This window comes from Chamaea fasciata, unplaced genomic scaffold (assembly GCF_029207755.1).
Source record: "Chamaea fasciata isolate MVZ Bird 193981 ecotype frontalis unplaced genomic scaffold, bChaFas1.0.hap1 SCAF_3, whole genome shotgun sequence".
Lineage (NCBI taxonomy): Eukaryota > Metazoa > Chordata > Aves > Passeriformes > Sylviidae > Chamaea > Chamaea fasciata.
In genome coordinates this window covers 106542801-106558108 of record NW_027094088.1, presented here as the reverse complement: position 1 = coordinate 106558108, position 15308 = coordinate 106542801, and positions in this window count along the sequence as shown.

The window sequence follows — 15308 nt, the reverse complement described above, 5'->3', positions numbered from 1 at the left end:
GATGACTTTAAGAGATGCAAGAATAGCTCCTGTAAAGCAGAAGGATCAGCAAAGCCATTGCTGCCAAGTACTCCCTAGAATGGATTTCTCACTGCCAAAACAGGGACCACCTTGGAGGAATCAGGGTGAGGTTTCAGATAACCACAAACTATCATCTGGTTCTAGCCAAATCCTAGATGTGTTTGTGTAAAGGGTCAAAGAGGAACACAGAAAGGACAATAGGGAAGAGACAAATCCACCCTGGAAAATATTAGCACCAAAGACCTGGGAAAAAAAGAAAGAAAAGGAAAAGGAAAAAGAATTGAGGTATTGTGGGCAGAAAAGTGTTTAGAACTGTGAGCACCAGAGTTGTTCAGGGAAATGGTTTGTTGTGTGATAGCTTTGGGAAAAAACCCAGCCCAAAATATTAGTGCATAAATGGTATGTGGTTCACCATCATTTTTGTTCTTAAGGGTTCAGCCCATGTGCCCTGAAATGTGAACTGCTTGAATACAAAATAATATCCTCCGTTCTCTTGACTCAAGGCCTTGACAGAATGTGGTTCCTTCTGTTCCTGGCATGATCAAAAGGAGAATGGGATGAAATGATGTGGCAACTGATAATTACAATTAATGATATACCAGGTCTTGGCAATTTTTTTTTTTGTCAGGCTTAGGCAACATGTTTCTTAAAATTCATGTCTTGCATCACCTTCACAGAAATTATGCGCTCCCTTAAACACTCCCCAAAATTTTATGTGATGTGGTAACATCCCGTTCTCACCAAAACCATCTGAGCTTTACCAAGCAGTGGATGCTGGATATTCAAAGAGAGGCAAAAATTTCTGTCTTTACAGCAAATATCCCCATGGTCACAGAGCTGAGTGTTTTGCAGACTTGGTCAGTGAAGAGATGGACTGGGGAAAAGAGAGGAGATGACACGTGGCCTAGGACCACATATCTCGCAAGTCAAGGCTATTTAAAGTTAAATTTTGTATGATGCAATAAATCTGCACCTTTTGGCAAATGGAACGTGGGAAACTGAGCTTCAGTGCTGCATGTGGTAATACAGATTTAGTAATAATAATGAAAGAAAAATTGATCCACTTGTGTTGCAAGATTTGGTGGTCTATGTAGTTGCAGAGATTTAAGGATATAAATGTTGAACATTGTTTTTATTTAACAATGATTTCCAACAGGTTTAATAAAACATTTACCTGTCCGTTTATAACAAAATTTCTTTTAATAATGTGCCGTGAAAAGCCTTGCATTTTAGGGACATATAATATTTTAGTGTTGTCACATTTGGAAAACTCATCATAAACTTGTCTTTAAAATAACTGCATTTCCAGTCTGGCCTCGGTTCTCAGTGAGGACAAATGCCTCTGTCAATTTTGAAGAAATTATGAGAGAAGGAATCCTGAGAAATTGAGGAAGCTCCTAACAAGCTGCATAGTATGAACTGACTGGATACATTGCTTAGCCTTTGCTTTCTCTGAGCACAGGTATATAAGGAAATATGTTCACTTTTAGCTACATTCAGTATGTAATAAAAAAGAATTTGTTTTTCAGTTGCCTGAATGAAAAATGCATCTTTCACTGTTAAAGGACAAACATATTTTCCTGGTGTAGTCTAACTCAAATACAATTCATCTGCCTGCCTGCCCCTCCGTGGTTCACCCTTGTGCTCAGTCAAAGCAGTGAGAAAATGAAGCCAAATAGGAATGAGAATTTTTAAAAGTTATGAAGGATAAAATAGAGATCAGCAGAGCATTAACTTTGTTGTTAGGACATTGGTGTGAGAGTCGGGAAATTTCTCTTCAGCTCTAAGCCTGGTTACCTCAGGCAAGTGAATTAGTCTTTATCTCTGTTTCCCATCCCCACCATCCCTCTTTGCTCACTCTTTGGATATTTTCTATATTTAGGCTGAGGTTAGGTTATTTCTTTTTGTTAAACATTTGTATACTGAGTAGTTATGTCTGTCTTCTCAATGTTAATATACCTCAAATAATTGTGATAAGAGTAAGAAAAGTGTAATTCTACTGCAAACATTCATTCAGGGCCGCTCTTTGTGCTGTTGTTACCTTGGGAGAGAAACCCTCTCCTGAGGGTACCTGGGATTTCAGTTTTGTTGGCTTGTCAAGGAAGTTTATTGCAATCTTCTGAAAAACAGGGCTTAAAACTTTTTAAGCCAGGTGTTTTCCATTTCTGCAGACTCGTGCTTTTGCAGGTGTCACAAGCCTTGCAGCTCTTTACAGACTGTGGTGGGATTGGATGTGCTCTGCATTATTGGATGTGCTCTGCGTTGAGCTCCACACCTGCTTAAAAGCACTGAGAAGCAGCTAGATCCTTCTGACAGTTTTATTCTGGGAAGAACTCCAAGAATGGATAGCATGACTTTTGGGATGTATTTTTCCTCTGGCTCTCCAAGTGTTTTAAGGAACAAAGATGACCAAGGAGAAGAGATACCTGCTGTGTGCACCACCTTTAATAAGGTCTGCAGGTTTTACCTTGAGAGTTCAATGCTGCAAAATGATTTGACATGGCAATGGAAATAATATCAAAATGATTTGACATTACAATGGCACTTTTGGGAAAAAATCACCAAATTCAGTTTTGATCTAATAGTAAACCTCAGCAGTTTGGAGGCAAAAAAACACCAAAAAACCAACTTTTTACCTTTTTCATGGCTCATCATTCTTTGTAAAATTAAATCAATAAAAATCTGACTAATGTATTGAATAAAAAAATGCAAGTGTTCTTTAATAAAACACGACTCTAGTTCTGAAATGACTGAAGACGATTCCCTTGACTTCAGTGATATTAAACTTAATTATAAGAGAATTTTTCATGTGTCTAAAAGGTGTATTAATTTCATAGTTAAAAACGAAGTTGTAAGAAGAGTTCCTATATGAGGCCTAACTTTATTTACTGTAAAAGCACATTGTTCACTTCTGAATTAACATATAAAAGGCGTGCTGTATTTCAAAGTTTTTCCACTAGGACCCCTTTGTCAAATCTGCTAGAAACTAGCTGTCTGTGCTGCTCATTTTCATCTTTATCCCACCTCTGGTCTTTTTACTACCACTTGTATTTCTGAAATCATTTTGTGTTGGGCCTTCATGTCATTCCTCATCCTCTAAATGGCAAATTCTGAAGTATACTTTTTTCCGATTCATGGTAACATAACAGAAATATACCCTAAATTATCACATCACCTGCTTTTAAATGCCCTTTAAAAAAAGTGTTTTCTCTGGTGCTGTCAAAAAAGGGGATGAAGGTTTGACTTTATTTTCACTAACTCCATCTTCCTTCATAAAGAACAACTTTGGCCTTACCATTTTCCTGTGTCCTTCCATCAGAGAACACCCATCCGCTGTGTCCTGTTTTCTATTCTGATTATAACCTCTTTAACACAGGAACTATTACTTTCTCACTTCTTTGAAATTATCTGGCACAATTTTCTTCTAGCTTGCAAATAAGACTCAAGTGTTATGGAAAGAAAATATAGTTATTAAGATGGTTTAAACTTAAAAATAAAATCATAGTTAGGTAGGTGTATATTTTGAGTGTATTTCAAATTTGACTTTGGATCAAACAGGTTATTATTATGTGTGGGCTTACTGAGAGGATATTGAAAAAAGTCTCTAAACCCCTTTTATTTAGGAGACTTGCAGTTTGATAGAAATTTCCAGGTAATTAAGGTGGATTTGCAAGTACTGGGCTGAGTCATCAACATTCCTAAAATAGTTGACATTACTTCTGTCTTTTTTCTTCAGGATTTCTTTAATTCCACTCTTTGAGTGGCTATTCAGAGAGCTTTTATTACAGCTTTTTTTTTTTTCCTCCCCCACCCCTGCAATGGGTGTTTTGTTCACAAGGAAGACATTGCATAAATAGTAGTACCTACTGCCGTATGAGATGCCCAGGATATCAGTGTTCATCTCCAGATGATGGTCAAGAAGGGGACAGATCTCCTGCAGGTCATAGTCTTAACCTAAAGTGCCTCGTCCAGCTCTGGGTGCCTCAACAATTGAGCCTTGCTCTCAGTGCCCAGTGGCTCTGTTCATGGTCTCTGGTTACATTTGTGTTCATGATCTGTGGTTGCATTCATGTTCATGTAGGCTTACAAAACATCAACATTTGTGTCTTTCTGGCAGAGTCTGCACTTCATGCTACAAAGTGAAACCATGAAAATATCTATTTCATATTTCATAGAATCACAGAAAGGTTAGGGTTGGAAAAAATCTCTAAGATCACCAAGTCCAACTGTCAGCCACCTTGAATGGTGGTTCACCACTAAATGTTCCCCACTAAACCACATCCTCAAGTGCCATAACCACAAATTTTTGAACACTTCCATGGATGGTGACTCCACTACTCCCACTGGCAGCCTGTTCCAGTGCCTGACAACCCTTTCCATGAAGAATCTTCTCAGTGTTGAAGCAGTGTTTGAGCAACATCTCCTGGCTTTTGGATAGATGATTTGAATTTCAGGCTGCCCTCAAGGAGCCAGGAGTTGGACTCAATGATCCATGTGGGTCCCTTCCAACTCAGAATGTTCCATGACTCTGTTTTTCTTGTTTACTAGCTGAGATATCTGTTCCCACCATTTGTGTTCTGCCAGGACAAAATCTACTGGCCACGCAGGTCCCACCTGGTTACACCTGTCTTTGTGTGCTCTTAGTGCCAGCAACTAACATCCATCCCCTGATGATATACATTGGAGTTCCTATAAATGCTTTATATCTCCTATACTCCTCTATGATTTCAATTTTCAAAAAATTGCATCCTCCTAGCCAAGCTCTGAGAGAAGTTTTACTCTGAGCAGCTGTGATGAGGCTCTCAGCTGGCTGTCCCAAGCCAGTTGTTTCCTGCCACTTGGGGGAAATCAGACTTCTAAGGAAATTTTGCTCATTTTCCATGTAAGAATTCTGCCTCTCATCTTGAAAATGTGTGTGTGCGTTTTTTCCTCATATCTTAAAAACAGGTGGTTTATTTCCTTTGAAATGTTTAGTCAGCTGGTTTATTTACTTTGAAATATTTAGTCAGGGGACATTGTTTCCTAAACATAAGACCTTCAGTGCTTTTCTACTCCCTTCTTTTCTGTGTCAGCCTGGCAGCATCTGCTCCTTCAAGCAGACCTCGGGGTACAGTGAGCTGCATCCTCACCAGTCTGTCTCATTTCTTACAGAGCATAAGAAATGTCGCTGGCATTGGAAATGGAAACCAGGATGAGGGTAATATTTTTATTAACTCATCTGGAGGGGTTATTTACATAACTTTGGGATTTAGCAAATAGAGAAGGCCAAATAAACTCCAAACTTCTTGAAAAGTGGGTTTCCTGCTCATTTTTCATGTTTCATGTTACTCTTAATAATGTCTGGTATACCTGTAACATCAGTGATTGATTGGGATGCTGTTTTATGAGCACTAAACCTCTCAGAAACTAGATGGGATTATGTTTTGGTTTATTTACTGGAAATTTGTGGTAAAAATATAGGCAACGAAGTGCCTATGGGAAATAAGTGGTAGAACTGAGGCATTTTTTGAAATCCCCTGTAATCTTTTCTGATTTAAGGTGTTTTTTCCCTCTCCTTCCTTTCTTAATAGATATTTCTTGCTCTGCAGCATTTCAGGATGTGGCTCCGATAGGTGGTGTTTGAGAGAGTATTTAAAATTTAACCTTCAGTGAAATTTGTTCATTTTCAATTTCAAATTTATTTGATTCATGATTCTTATTGGATGAACACGCCATCAGACACACTATATTTAGAAAAGGAAGAAGAGGAGTACATGGTCTGTGCGTAGCCTGAGTACCCAATACCTTTGAAAAAAAAGAAAGTTTTTATCTGGAGGGCTTGGGATTTTATGCTCCTTAACGTCGAGTGTGTGATCTAAGCAACTGTCTCATGGTGTCCCTCTGAGAGAACTAGCAAAGTTCAGCTATTTATAGTCTGAAATAAAACACACCTTTACTAACTGTCCTTTACAGTAAATGGACTTTCATAAGCACAAGGATATGAAAGAAGAACCATTTTGAAACACTTTTAGTCATTATTTTCAACACAATAAATATCCTTTTAGAGATCTATGTGAATTTCATTTGCATACTTAACAGGAATAAACCTCAGGGCTAAACTCTGTTCTTTTTTTTGCTTGCTTTTAATGTAATTTTTAAAATAATGGCCATGAGCTACTAGAGCAACATAAAACATCTCATGAATAACCCACAAAACACTTTTGTGTTTAGTGAATTTCTCCAATTTTCCTTTGCCAAGTCAGGACTTGATAAAACACCTGAGAAACTTGAACGGTGAATCTTTATTTGTCCAGGCTCAATTCTCCCCTGCCGAGAGTCTTCTGATAATTTACAGCCTTTTGAAGGGATGTCAAAGTGGGTGTGAAACAGTGACATTTGGTTTAATCATCTTTTTGATCCAATTTGGTTTCCTTTTATCTGGCTGCAGATGCACAGGCAGGGTGCCTGACAAAAGAGAATGATTGGGGGAAAAAAAAAAAGGGATTTGCATGCTCCGGATTTGGCAACGCCATGGCAGAAAAAAAAACGGTGAGTGAACTGACCTGAGCATTATCTTGGAAGAAGACCTGGGAATCAGGCTGCATTAGAGCAACATAATTGAGAGCTTTCCAGCGGGGATCTATGGCTGGGAGCTGCTCAGGTCCAGCTCGGCCCAGACAGCAAACACTCGACAGTGTGACCTTTTGTTACAGGTCTACCTGACGATTTACAGCACTGAAATCAAAATGAGGTGCAGGAAGGCACAGTGGACCAGCTTTTAAACTGACTAGGCTAAAAAAGATGCTTGGGGTGCAGAAAGAATAGTACATTGGCACAAATTCTCTGGTTTTAAACAGGAGGAGGTAACAGGTGCAGGAGTCTGTGCAGCGTGTGTGTGTGTGTGTGTGTGTGTGTGAGGGCTCAGGTTTAAGGTATTATCATTTTGAGGAAAGGTACAATATTTTTGTAGACTTTAGTCCTTCTGGCATTTAGATCAACCTGAAATTGCCTCTTAGACACTTTTTGCCTGAGAGCTGAAATTTCCAATTTACCTTATTTAGTTTATGTAAATTATGAACATTACTTTTAAGACACATACACGGATGTTTATGAGAATGCCAAGATTTTTCTCTCATAAACCAGCCAAAAATGTCTTATATAAATTCTGTGCTGTAGATTGGCTATTACAATTGCAAGATCAAAATTATTCTTGGAGGTGATAGCTAACACAGCAGCCAAAGACCTTTTGTTCTGTTCTGTTTCGTTTTCTTACCAATTATAATACTTAATAGAGGAAGTCAACATGTTCTTACCACTGCAGAAAATGGATTACTGAAAAATTCACAGCTTTGGTGTATATAGGGACTTAAGCTTAAAAGCATGAATTCTTATACTTTTTCTTTGATTTTTTCTTTTTTTTTTTTTTTTTTCAATTTAGATAAAACACTTCAAACTCCTACAATACCATGTAATTGTAAAATAGAGTCTAATCCTGCAGAACATTTCAGATGGAATTCATTTCAGCTGAGTTTAGCTGTCCAGTGAGTCATCTACAGTCAACTGAAATATAGGTGGGTGGTTCAGTTTGTAAAATAGGTGTCTAGGACAAACAAGATGGGTTAGATTGTGGAGGTGCTCTGGAGTGTGTCTAACCTGCAGAGATTTCTCTCCAGGGGAGCCCGATGATGGAGGGGAAACTCCCAAGTTTTAGGGAGAATATGACTGTGGCCAGTGCTCAGCCCTGAGACTCTGCAGAATCTGCTTGTCCTAGGATTTAGGTACAGATGTTGTCTTTGTTAACCATAGACAGAGCATAAATATAGTCCATGAAGAGACTGAATGCTGAAGTTGGCTGTGATGGCCACATTTTACTCCTGAATAAAGTGTTGATTCATTCCAATCACTTCCCTGCTCCTGTGGTTCTTATCTTGCAGCCCATCCATGTCTTAGTCCAACACAGAGAAGCTCCACATGAAGTGGTCTGGGGTCTTCTCACTGAATGGCCATGCTTGCTTGGCCTCATCATAGATGGGGATAAGGAGCATCCTGCCTCACCTGGGAGCAAGTTTACATTTTTGTCTGCACATTCTGTGTGCTATATTTGTGTGTGTGGGTGTGTGTGTGGGGGGGAAAGTAGATATACCCTTGGCAGAGGACAGGTCTATTGGGCAATGATTTGACTGATTCCAAACATACCTTTAGGGAAAGAGTAGCACAAAGACTTTACAAGTCTGTGTATGGATCTGAGTAATTCTTAGGTTTAAGCGTGGGAAAGGCAAATAATATCCACTTAGAGGGGCCCAAATATTTACCGCTTTGATAGCATTGCTTAGGAATCTCTGAATAATGTAAATTGAATGGCCAAGAGTTTTGGGTATGTCTGTAGGGAAGTAGAAGTTCATTGGCAGGAATCTAGGCTTATTTTTATTATTCCCCATTCCATGAAGAGGATTTTTCCTTATAGGTGCCTTCCAGTACCTGAAGGAAGCCTACAAGAAAGATGGAGAGAGACTATCTACAAGGACATTCTGTGATAGTGATGTAAAATGGCTCGAGTTCCTCAAGATGTAAATCAAACTTTGCAATTGTTTTCAGGTATTAATCAGTACTTATAGCTGGGCAGTTAAGATTAAGCGACTGCATTGTGAAAGTTGTTTTAAGGTCAAAAAAAGCAATCCCAAGATAAATGGGCTGTGTGGACAACAGCCACCAGGAACTGAACCGTAACTGAGGGAAAGGTACTTCTGGCTATGGGAGATTGCAGCCATCAACTCATTGACCTACTCAGAATGGCCTCCCGACTCAAACTGAAGGAAGAACTGCACCTGTCGGCTAATTAACATGAAAAACAAGAGATAGAACCAGCAAATAGGGCCTTGGGGTACTAATTAATAGAAAAGTTATGTAATTTGTAACCAATGAATGATTATGCCTTTATTAAAATATATAAATAATCTAAAGTTTTGATAATCAGGTTGCCCGCTGGGTTACCACCAAGCTCCTTACTATGCACAAACTGGAATAAAAAACACCTTGCCTTGGCGTATGAATTGGTGCTTCACAGAAAGTAACAGGTTTAAACTGAAAGAGAGTAGATTTAGATTGCATATTAGGACCAAATTATTGACTCTGAGGTGGTGATGTGCTGGAACAGATTGCCCAGAGGAGTTGTGCCTACCCCACACCTGGAAGTGTTCAAGACCAGGTTGGATGGAGCTTGGCATAACATGGTCTAGTGCAAGGTGTCTCTGCCCATGGCAGGGGGTAGGAATAAGGTGATTTTTAAGGTCCTTTCCAACACAAATAATTCAGTTATCCTATGATGATTTTAATTTGACAGCCACAGAGCAGCTGGAGATTGGACTGGCTGTTGGAGAGAGGTGAAGATGCCAGAACTCTGGTAATAAAACTGTATTAACCTCCTACCTGTGTGTTGTGCCTGGATTTGCTACTACAAGAAAATGTATCTATTATACTATTAAGGTCTTTGGTTCTACCTTCATGGCAGCCCAGACAAGACAAGGTCTACCTGTACTTCAGCCTGCTCCATGCTCATTGTTTCTCCTGATGAAAGAAAAAAGGCTTCAGATTTTTCTTTGCAAAAGAGAAGGTCTCAGCATGCCTCTAGCTGTAGCTCTGAGAGTTTGCTCAAACTGCTGTGAGGCCTTTCACAACATATGTTTGGAAAAAAATTAAATAACCCCAGGAGTTGTTTTTTTCTTTCTCCTTCAAGTAGAAAGAGGGCTAAGCTTGCTTTGTGTCAATGACATTGCAAAGCAGTTAGTACTTCATAAAACTAATAGTTAATGCAGATGCTGGTGGTAGGAGGTTGCTTTCACAAACACAGCTTTCAAACAAAGCATCCTGCCAAACAGAGTCTTTAATAATGGAGTGCTTGGATAGCCAGCTGTCTGTCAAAGCTCTCCCTCTGCCTGCTGTAATAAACTCTTTCCCTTTGGTGACAGGCCAGGGAAGCTAGGCTGTGCTCTGCCCCTGTGTCTGGCCTGAGTTCCAGTGGGACAGTTTCTTAAAAGCAGTACTTTTCCTAAGTCTCAAGCTGTGTTAGAAGGAGAGAAGGGTTCTTAAAATTCTTATGAAAGTGAAAAAGGTGCCCTTTTTCTGTAGGGATTAGAGTCGTAGCTTTACACAGTCTTCTTGCAATTTTATTTTTAGCTTTGGTCATGGCCCACTGGTCTGATTTTACTTGAATGTCCCAGTCTGTAAACAGGATGATTGCAAAATTATGGCATCAGAGTGCAAGCTGGATATTTTTTCCAGGAGTTCTTACTTTTAACAGCTCGCCTGGACCAGTCATTTGGACTCTCCCTGGTTTTCAACTCTAGGGAAAAAAAACCCAAAAAAACCAAACTAGAAATATCTGCTTTTATTTGCAAATGCAGGACTGTATAATATGAAATTGACAGCAGTCCAAAGAACTTTACATAGTACACAAATAAAACCTAGCTGCCTTTTTAGCTTTGTTACAGGCCACTTTAGGAAAAAAAAAAAAAAAAAAGAGATTTTTAAATGCACACCTATAATTATCAAAACACATGTAATTGTTAACCAAAATCATTGGTAAGTATGGAGAGATAGTAGAGGACTAAGAAAACCCAGAATGAACCCACTGGGGTACAGGATTATTTTCAGGCTCCCAGTTCTCTCTTCCTACAGGGACAAGAGGGGAGCAGTAGCAGATAGTAGCCCTGGTCTGGCATCTCTCAAACAGATGCTTTGCCCCTGGGCTAATAAAAAAGGTGCTGTGATTTCTACCTGGGTCGTGGTTACATCAGTGGGCTTGCCAATAACTGACATTAAATCTCTTTAACTCTCCTAGAGTTTCACAAAGAAGGTTTAAGAGACTGAACATTCAAAACCTTCCACCTCTAAAGCTGTAGACTGGCACCTGGTGACTTTGGCACGGGCAGGATGCTGCTCTAATAACCTCTTCTCAGGGGAGGTACAGCAGAAGAGGCTGCAGCACATCCTCTGCCTGATCATCAGCCCCAGCCCTGTCTGGGAAAGGCTCATGCATCTGTCAAGGTGCCCCAATGGTGTATTGTATGTTCAGCATTGTAATGATACACAGTCATTGCATCAGTCATATATTTTATACCAATGACCTTAATAAACAACTGCTGTACATATTGAGTCTCCCATAAAAGCATTTCTATAATTTTAGTGGAGACCTTCACACTTAAATGGTATAACATTTTTTACAGTTAATCAGAGAGCATAAACAAGCAATGCAGTTGTGTGTACGTGTGGTGAATACACAGCTCTGTCTCACTTGTGGGAAGAAAAATCCTCCCCCCCCACCCAAATCTAGTAATTCAAAACTCTCCAGATATAATAATCAAAATGCCAGTTCTGTTCCTACCTGCCACATCCTCAAGTGCTTCCCTTGCTACATTTCCTCAGTATGTTGCATAGACATGACAGAAAATTGATCTAGGCAACCATTTATCGATTTACCTTCTGGTATGAAAAATTGTGTATTAACCTGAACTAAACTGGTTCATCGTTCCTTTCCTTCTCTTGCTGACATTCCAGAGAAAGAGAAGACCTCGCCTGGGAAAAGAGATCCCTAAATTTCTGTGATACGTCATCTATTTGTCATTCTTTATCCTGATTTTCTATTGTTTGCATGAAAATGCTGACCAGTTTTGAGCCTGGTTACAGACTGGTGGGAATTTCAAAAGAGATAAGACTCAGTTGCAGTCTGAATTAGGGAAAGGCTCTGGAGTGGCTGCAGTCCAGACACAGGAGAAGCCACATGGAAGATTACCTTCTATGCTCCAAAACAGAACAAAGATCTTGGTTGGAACGTGCAATTTGTTAGACATCAGGAGGTATGACCACAAGACATGATCCCTTAAGGAATAAGGCTTTATTAGTTTTAGTGTTCATAATATTAATAACTAACATTAAAGACAATTGTTAATTATTAAATTATATCATTAAATAATAAATAATATCATGAAATGGTGCTTCTTGGAAGACGTAGATACTGTAGCCTGAGGGAACTATTTGTCACAGTGACACAAGTGAATAAAAAAGGGGAAAAATGGAATTAAATTGGGTTTTGACCATTTTTTCAGATGACCCTTTAATTGCAAGTAACATATGAGCAATTAACCTTAGGAGCAAGAAAGATTTAATTGATGTGGAAGCCACATAATATCAAAATTTTTGATACATTTTTGGCTGCTCTTTCTGTTCTGACTACAATCAACCTATATTAAGGATGTCCATGACAGACTTTAAAAGTTCTGAGAATAGCTCGGACCTTGGCCATTTTAAGAAGGCTTGAAGCAGCCAGGGAAGTTTGTTGAGAGACTATGGGAAGGTTCTCACTGATCTAGGATACTCCTTGGGTAGTGTAGGTGGGATCACTAACCCTAGGCACCTCTACAATCTCAATGGAGAGATGTGTTGCAAGAAAAGGCGAGCACATAACTTTGCTGCCTTGGGCCTAAAAGAGCTTTCTGGTTGTTCTAATTGTACATCTGGTGCCTTTTCAGTAGAATTGGGCTTGGGGGAGGAGGAAAATATGTGAGTTGATGCTCATTTTCCTCCTTAGCTGTGTGGAATATAGACAACAGCATCATGCTCAAAACCACTACCTCACTCTTCATTACTGGTTTGGTAGGACTCCAGAGCAGAACTTGCTCTCTGTAGTTCTCCCAGAAGAATAAAGATTTTCACAGATTTGAAACCTCAGTGGATGAGTTTTTCTGTTTTATCACTATGGGTGCTTAAAATAAATCAGTATCTAAAAGGTAGAGGAAAACAAAAGCTTGATTCTTACCTGATGTAAATTGACTCAACTCCATGGAAATAAATGGAGCTCAGCCAAGCTGCACAAAAGGACAATATTGTCTGAGCCCTGTGCATATTCCTATCGTTTGTGAATGTACAAAGAAAGAGAACACTTACGTGTCCTTTAAAAGAAAACATTATTTAAAATTATTAAAGGAACCTCATGAAACCTGGGGAATTGTAAATCTAGGTTAGTTTATAACCACAAAATGTTAATTTCCTCAAAGTATTGAGGTTTTCTTACTATAACTACTATTCTCTACATGGCACATAATATAATTATGTATATTACAGTAATTATTACTAGCTATTATGCTGTACATAGTATTATAATAACTTCCAAATTGAAAAGACTTGCAAGAAATGGATCTGGAAACAGAGGCACTGAGCTGGCACAACCAGCCTAAGAACACAGAGCAGATCCTTGACAGAGTTGGGAGTAGAAAAATGTCCCCTGGCTTCTGGGCTAGTGATGCTTCATATAGAAGTGTTACTGTAATAATAATAAATAGGGGTGGGATATATGCCTTTGGCTCTGGGAGATGATTATTTTCCTTGGAAAGGTGAACATCACCTTTAGTACAGCAACTTTTCAGGAGGCAAATGTATCTAATTAAGTAAAGTGATTGTCAAGTGTGTTTTAAGTTTAACAAAGCTCACATCATACTTTATTTCCCTTTTACATTCTGTACAGTAATTGTGTAAAGTGCATGATTTACTGTGGCAGCATTACTCAAACTTAATTACAGTGTTAAGAAGCAACCATATCTTGAAAGAAAATAGCTCCACTGCTGTGGGGATCCACATGGCAGCTCTATTTTTGAAGAAAATTTTCTCTTTTGAAAAGAAAATAAATACTTTAGAAAATTTTTTGGCTCCTGAAATCACATTTAAGATCAACTTTCAGTAGCCTTCTTAAAGGATAGAAATAGCTACTATGTCAAGGGATTTCAGATCTTTCTTTCTTTATATCCATCTTGTGGTTCATCCCTATATATACACCAGATGTTGTCCAGTCCTAAGGGGTATATTCTCTTATATGTGGGGCTGAATCCTAAGAAGGAAATAAAAGGATTTAAAACATTATTATATAGCAATAGCAAGATGTCTCTGGTGGAACAATATGTCTGCTCCCTAGAATACATAGCAGACAACACCTTTCATTCAAATATCACTTTTATACTAAGTAGGGAGATAGCTAAAGAGGTTTTACCCACATTTTTTCCCCTTTTAATAAATGAAATTTTTATTTATGAAATTTAAGACCTCCTTTCCCTTAGCCTTCTAAGGTCTGTGCTCTGTAGTAAATGACCAGTCCTAGGCTCTTATTTGTATTTTGCAGGGTAGATGTTAAAGCGGAGACCAGGACATCGTCCTTTCCCCAGTCCCAGAACTAAATTTTCATTCTTTAACATTTTTGGTGTTTGGTGTTTGAATTTTTGTGAAACTGAGACATTCTTTGTAATTTCAAAAGATTTGTTTTCCAAGTATCCTGAGAAGTGCAATGAGGTGCTTATGGCTGAGGTAAAGTATAGGCTGCACAGCCATCAGCAGTTTACAGGCACTGATCCTATGAAATTCAGGACCTCTGTTGCACCTTCCAGATTGCCATCTTCAGGTGTCATATTTATTAAATCTTTAATGACACAGAGGTGTAGATGACTTCCTTAATGAGGCCTGTGTTGATGATTATTGGCAATGAGATCTTGGTAGTAGTATACAGTTACTAACGCTTTCTCCATTTCATTTTGTTGTGATTGAGGGTGCTGGAAAAGTGCTCTGGAGTGAATATACTTTTTGTCCCTTATGATGTCATATGACGGGAGGAAATGGGGTCAGCAAAACTGAAACTCAGAAAAGTGTGCTTTAATTTGGACATTTAAGAAAATGTGAAGTGCTACATCTTAAATAAATATTTCTAATTAATGCTTAAGTGCATCCATAAGATGTTTATTTCCGTGATCAGGTTTCACTTTTGAGCTGTCCCTGTTCCACCTGATAAGGGATCTTTTTCTGCTTTGGATTCTGCTTATAAGTTATAGCTAGTCTCATCTTCTTTGGAGAATGATGACAATGTGGAAATTGATCAAACTCTAGTTTAGGTCAAAGTCATATATCTGCAAAAGGCCATAAAATTCTCTCTTTGAGTTGGGCTGTGCTCATCTCCCATACTTTTCTACCTGCCTGTTTCTGTGAACAGACAAAAAATCTATACTAGTGCATATACAGTACATTACATGCACTTTCTTGATATAATTAGTTGAATCTTTTTTGGCTTGAGAGAACTTTTTCCCTTGAAGAAAATTGATTTTTTTAGTTATCTGATTTGTATTTAATAGCATATTCAAATCTCTTCCTCTAGAATCTATAGACCATCTTGCCTAACCTACATCAACAATGAACTTCTCAGAATACATTAGTCAAGTACAGTTTCCTTGAATTAAATGCATTTTTCTTATTTCTTTCTAAAACGAGTGACATTTGGT